The following is a 7,382-nucleotide window of genomic DNA, read 5'->3' as shown; positions in this document are numbered from 1 at the left end:
ACGGGGGACAATTAAGCTCCTTGTCGAACACCAATCAGAACGGTTCCAGTAGACCGATGCACCCGTTGACGTCATCAGACCCATGTGAAACTGACACCCACCTTCGGAAACGAACAATAGTTTTTAACCCCGGTGTGAAATAAGACCTTTTCATTACGGCGGGTACCGGTGTAGATGCGACGACATGATGAGGTTCGGCCTCGTTACTACTGATAATTGTGCCTGACACTCACCGAGATAAGAGTGGTTAATTAAGTCTGGTGCGAAAGACATTGTTCCAGTCTTTGGGTCACGTCACGTTTTGACATTGAAGTGCTGTTGTCTATTGTAGGGTAGTCTACCCGGAATGAGCAGTATTAATAGGGAGGGGGAGAGAACACATCCCTGTGTAACTCAGTCCACCAGCGGAGAAGCTAGGACCACCTGCAACGCGGAACAAAGGGCTTGGCCGTATTTGTCTTAATTAGCCCTCTTCTTGGATTAAACACCCTATCCCATCCGCCCCTCCCTTCGTGTTTTGCCCGTGGGTAGGGGTGTGGGTGCAAATGGTGCCTGGCACTGGAGATAAAGGGGTATAATTTCCACGCCTCAGTTGAATATGTTTGTTACGTTTAAGGTAAAGACATTTCCGAGCTTGGTTATCTCGAATGGTATTTCTACATAAACAATGCATTTTGATAGGTCCGTTCTTTACTTTCCGTGAATGTGAAAATTGCTAATATAATCTTTATAACAAGTCGAGGCCGAAATAACAGTACTTTCCAGTTGTAGGTCCTTCATGGAATTGTAGGAAAATTTACTTTTAGTCAATCTATATGTGACAAGGAGAAAGTTAATAACCGCTATATGTAACGCATTTACATAAAATGAAATACATGACCATTTATCGCCAAATGCATATTGACGATTTGCTGTTTCTGTCAATTTCTTTCAGTGCTTATTTATCCCAGATGAAAGTTGATATTTACATACATTTGTTTAAGGATGATTCGCACGTTAACTGACATCGCTTGAAAATTGAGCGGTGCTTTTTTTACCATCTACGGTAAGAGGAAAACTTACTTTCACACGAAATATAAAACCAGATATTTACAATAGATATGATTAAAGTCTGCGTATATTCATGTTCTGTTTTCTCTATCAACAACCCTTTTCTAACCCAGTACGAAGCTTTCTATCACATTAGGAAACTGCTTCAGGAAATATTGACATAGACAGCTATACGTGTTTGAACGTACTCGCTGAATCTGACAACCGAAATATGACAGATGACAGTTGATGTATCATGTTCATTCAATAGTACAAGTGCAAGTATATCAAAACTAAGAAATATTGCCGAAAGAGAATGAGAACAGGCTTACTTTAGTAAACCGTAATTGGTGTGTCATTTTACGAGACAACTTTTTCCAAATGTATCTACCAATTTGAACACTAGATGATGGATATATATAGAAACGATTGCCTTGAGGTATCGACTGATTACACATTATACGATCTTCTTTCCATTGTTTCTGGTCTTGAGTGGAAGGGACACATTAATAGAAGCAAGCTTGGTCAAGACACAATGAAGCTCTATAGTAAACATTAAACCGTCATTCCAGGCCTCAATAAAGTTTTAAGGAGTTTTAGAGGCAATTTCACTTTTTGAGGCAGCAGTTACTAAAATGTTGTCCGATGCAATTCCCTTCTTTGCCGTGTACTACATTGTCCTTTTGTTCAAAGCAAATAATTGACGTGGCTTTGAATGTATTTGTGACAGGTGTTGCTGGTATGCAGGCAACACCTGGTGTCATCACTCTTCAATAGTGGTCCATAAACACAAAATCACATAATCTCGGTAGCATATTGGATGTTTTGTAAAGATTTCTTAGATTATGGATCAAGGTTTTGTCGATTATATTTACATGCTAACAAGCAACAATGCTTTATCAGCCGGTTGTTCTGACTGAAAGTATGACATTCTATCCTGGTCACATCCTATTCGAGCTGAATACGTTTGTTGTATCGTCAGAGGAAGTCGATTGGAATGGCATAAGGTTTTATTGTTTTGTTTTTATGAACCTGCAAACAACGTTTGTCAACCACAAGATCGACCGTACCTCTGAATTATGGCATGAAAGAGGATGGAGGTTTTCTTTTACTTCAACAGTCCTAAATTCACATTCTTGCTCCATTACAAAAAACGATCTCAAATTTGCCGTCTTTACGTATATTATGCAAATGTGGATAGCTATTGATAAAATGGTAAACCCTAACAAAGATGATGCTGCTCCCCAAAATACACGTGCTCGTTTGATAACTTATTTCGTTTGATATATATCGATCCGGTGCTTAATAACTCCCCTATCAACACGTGTAAAGTGTCTCAGTTTCACATGAAACTAATTATAAGGTCTTGAGACCTCGACTGAAACAGTGTTACGGCAGCCTTAATCCAAAGATCGCTTTGTGGACCCGGGTCCAGGGTTTAGACCTTCCCATCACATCGTCATCTCTCTATTGTAGGTAAATACTAAGTTTAACTATGTCATCAAGAACGGTAACTCTCCTCACTTCCGCCATCATGGTAGATTAGACGGACATCAATTGGTGGGGTTTGGCCGGGGGATCTGTTCTGTTGTTTTTTCGTCTTCTTCTGGTCAGGTGGCACACCATGTTTGATCTGAAAGTTTATCTGAAATCCTCTTGTAATCCAACATTCTGTCGCTATTGACTCATTGCTCCGGTGACAAGCCCTTTCAGAAATGGGGGAGGTGCCTTACACCAAAACCGTTCAAATTTTGAAACTCAATCTTGTAAAATCCTTGTCATTAGCAGAGCTGCAACAAAACCGTCGACCAGACAAATTGTATTATTTGCCATCTAGCAGTTACTTCCCTTTGATCATTTACAACCAGTGTTATCATTTGTACAATTGTTCGATTCATCAATACTTATTCAAGCAATTCGCGAATCGGCCATCACCAACAAGAATTACCTCCCTTTGACAAATCCACACCCACATGCTGTAGGTAAACATGGTCAAGTCTTATTCAGGCTTTGTTATGCTGACGGTATTCCAATCGTCATTACTATCGTTTCCATTTGATTCCGAATCTTAACCATATGTTTGTTTACCAGCTTCGTGACGCAGAAATCCGACTTGGAACAGCTGTTTGTTTTAATATCCCGCTTCGAGACACGGACTCTGGATAAAATCCTCCGATAATTGTACGGGCTATGATATTCAATCCTCCTGCTTTTTGAATTTTCTGTTAGCTGATTAGGCCGTTGATGTTGAAGGCCGCTTACCATTGTAGCTCGATCCAACACGGCCTTTCCCCTTCTTCCAGTAATGGCCTTTCTCTAGTCAAAAGAGAAGGATAAGTGCTGAATTACACGTACTTTACATTCTACATTGACCAGGTTTCGAAATGAGACATGTCTACATAGGCAAATATAGCAATTAAGCACAGCCATCACGTCATTATTGAACTAATGGGACAAAGGCTGCATTGGTGGTGTGTTTGGTGTACCGTTAGATGTTTTAAAAACTTCATTGCGAACATGCCGTTATTTCATTTGTAGCGTATATGCATGTTACTGTCATGCATTCAACTGTCATGTTTTCAACTGTCATGTATTCAACTGTCATTCTTGTAACTGTCATGCATTCAACTGTCATGTTTGTAACTGCTATGTATTCAACTGTCATGTTTGTAACTGTTATGCATTCAACTGTCATGTTTGTAACTTTTATGTATTCAACTGTCATGTTTGTAACTGTTATGCATTCAACTGTCATGTTTGTAACTTTTATGTATTCAACTGTCATGCTTGTAACTGTTATATATTCAACTGCAATGTTTGTAACTGTTATGCATTTAACTTTGTTACTGTTATGTATTCATACTGTCATGTATGTAACTGTTATGTATTGTAACTATCATGTATTCAACTGTCATTCGTTTAACTGTCATGCATTCAACTGTCATGTTTGTAACTGCTATGTATTCAACTGTCATGTTTGTAACTGTTATGCATTCAACTGTCATGTTTGTAACTTTTATGTATTCAACTGTCATGCTTGTAACTGTTATATATTCAACTGTCATGTTTGTAACTTTTATGTATTCAACTGTCATGCTTGTAACTGTTATATATTCAACTGCAATGTTTGTAACTGTTATGCATTTAACTTTGTTACTGTTATGTATATATCTGTCATGTATGTAACTGTCATGTATTCAACTGTCATGTTTGTAACTGTTATGTATATATCTGTCATGTATGTAACTGTCATGTATTCAACTGTTATCTATGTAACTGTTATGCATCCAGCTATCGTGCGTGTAACTTCTTGTATTCAACATTTCTTAAGGCGCACTTGCCATATGTTCGCTCAGTGTCACATGTCATATAACTATACAACCATATGTATGTTCAGAATATATACGGTGCCTAATTTGTTCCCCAGATCCCGATTCACAAAGCGACCGTAGCGCTAAGACTAAGGTAAGTCTTAGTGGGGTTAGTATAGTGTATGATAGAAGTTCAGGTTATTTCTTAGAAGAAAAACAATAGCAAAACAGCAGTTAAGTCTCTGATGACATCCTGCAATGACGCCTTTGCACACGCGCCTAGGTATGACACATGCGACGTCCGTGCTTTTCTCAGGAATACTTCCTGCAACCGTCAACAGCTGGGTAAACGTGGGTGGTCATGGGATTGCTTCAAGTCTTCTTCTACAGCTTGAGTACTTACTGACAGCTTCAACAGAGAGACACTGACACAGCGGTGCTACAAGCACTTGGTCAGACACACAAACAACAAGTGAGGCTACTCGTTACCACACCGACTATCTCTCGCTAGCATGACAGAGAGCAGTTAGCGATGACACCAGGTGTCTAAACCACACCGTCTATCTTGCTACCATGACAGTGCACAGGTAGCAATGGCACCAGGTGTCCAAACCACACCTCTATCTATCCCTACCATGACAATGAACAGTTAGCGATGACACCAGGTGTTTAAACCACACCGTCTATCTTGCTACCATGACAGTGCACAGGTAACAATGGCACCAGGTGTCCAAACCACACCTCTATCTATCCCTACCATGACAGTGCACATGTAGCAATGGCACCAGGTGTCTAAACCACACCGTCTATCTATCCCTACCACGACAGTGCACAGGCAGCAATGGCACCAGGTGTCTAACCCACACCGTCTATCTCTTGCTACCATGACAATGCACAGTTCGCAAAGACACCAGGGCCCCGATCCAAAAAGCGTAAGTAACGTTACGACCTACATAACTTCGTGCTATCTGAAGTTCGACACAACCGCAAAAGGATGATTACATACGGATCTCGGAGGGAAGATGCTTTAATGTCATGACAACCATAAGGTGGACATAACAGGATTTGACTGTACATCACAATGATATGAAAATAATCGTGTATGGGGCCGACAAAGTATAAATAAATGGTTTTGATGGATCCGGGATTGTCGGGGTACATTGAGACGCAATCCACCAGTTCATGGGGCCTGACGACCCATCAGTGTAGCCGCCTCTTACAAGTGCTGGGGGCATGTTCTACCCCGGTGCAAAATACCCCCAATACGACGACACTGAGGATCGGGTGGCCAACACGAGACCATCAGACTACTGCTAACAGTGTGGATCGTATGTCATCAGTCACTAGTTTGTGTCGTTTAACGCGAGTTCAGATAAGCCGCTGAAGTATATTGGACAATGTACTCACAAATTGTTTGAATTGTTGTATTTGTTTGTTTGTTGTTTAGCGCCGCACACAGTAATAGCCTAGCCATATGACAATGGTCTGTAAATAATCGTGTCTGGACCAGACAATCCAGATACTGACCTCATGAGCATCGATCTACGCAATGTGTAAGGATACCATGTGTCAACCAAGTCAGCGAGCCGGACCAAAGGGTCCCGTTATAATCGAACAGCCAGGGCTGCTGAAGTCTAACTGTAACCTAGGGTGTCATTGTTTAGGGGAAGTGCACTGTAGTAACCTCACTTACAACTATATGTACGCACTGTCCGGATTAATACGTTACTACTACGATTGTAATGACACAGTGATGTCCCGGAAAGCGCGATTTCCGTATTAACGAGGTCTGACTGTGTTTATCCTCATAGATATCACCGTGTGAAGCAGGTAGAAGGGTACTGACTGTCTTGTATACATGTACACTTGATACTGCTGTGTGTGACATTCTTGGACTACCGGTAAGCTGGTCAAAAAACACATTATGGGTGGTTAGTGACTGGTTTAGACAAATGTCCAAACCAGTCACTAACCAACCATAATGTACTCGCCTGTCAGTCACACAGGAACAACTAAAACCATCCTTAACTAATACAGGCATCACTAAACCCATTCTTAGCTAATACAGGCACCACTAACCCATCCTTAACTAATACAGGCACCACTAAACCATCCTTAACTAATACAGGCACCACTAAACCCATCCTTAACTATAACAGGTATCACTTACCCTTCCTTAACTAATACAGGCACCACTAACCCATCCTTAACTAATACAGGCACCACTAAACCCTTCCTTAACTAATACAGGCACCAATAACTAATACACATCATCCTTAACTAACTACAGGCATCATTACTAACCCCCTTAACTAATACAGGCACCACTAACTAATACATGCATACAGGCACTAACCCATCTTTAATCCTTAATACAGGCACCACTAACCCGCATCACTAACCCATCCTTAACTAATACAGGCACTAACCCATCCTTAACTAATACAGGCACCATTAACCCGACCTTAACTAATACATGCATCACTAACCCATCTTAAAATAATACTTAACCATAAACAGGCACCACTCTACCAATCCTTAACTAATACAGGCACACAGGCACACTAACCCATCCTTAACTAATACAGGCATCACTAACTCCATCCTTAACTAATACAGGCATCACTAACCCATACTTTAACTAATACAGGCACCACTAACCCATCCATCCTTAACTAATACAGGCATCACTAACCCATCCTTAACTAAAGGTAATACTAACCTATCCTTAACTATAACAGGTAATACTAACCCTTCTTTAACTAATACAGGCATCACTAATACTTAATATTCCATACATATCACTAACCCATCACTAACTAATACAGGCATCACTAACCCATCCTTAACTAATACAGGCACCACTAACCCATCCTTAACTAATACAGGCATCACTAACCCATCCTTAATTATAACAGGTATCACTAACCCATCCTTAACTAATACAGGCATCACTAACCCATCCTTAACTAATACAGGCACCACTAACCCAACCTTAACTAATACAGACACCACTAACCCATCCTTAACTAATACAGGCAT

The sequence above is a fragment of the Haliotis rubra genome, unplaced genomic scaffold, assembly GCF_003918875.1.
Source record: "Haliotis rubra isolate DU_JTF1 unplaced genomic scaffold, ASM391887v1 Scf20, whole genome shotgun sequence".
Taxonomy (NCBI): domain Eukaryota; kingdom Metazoa; phylum Mollusca; class Gastropoda; order Lepetellida; family Haliotidae; genus Haliotis; species Haliotis rubra.
Note: the sequence above shows the minus strand (reverse complement) of the source record.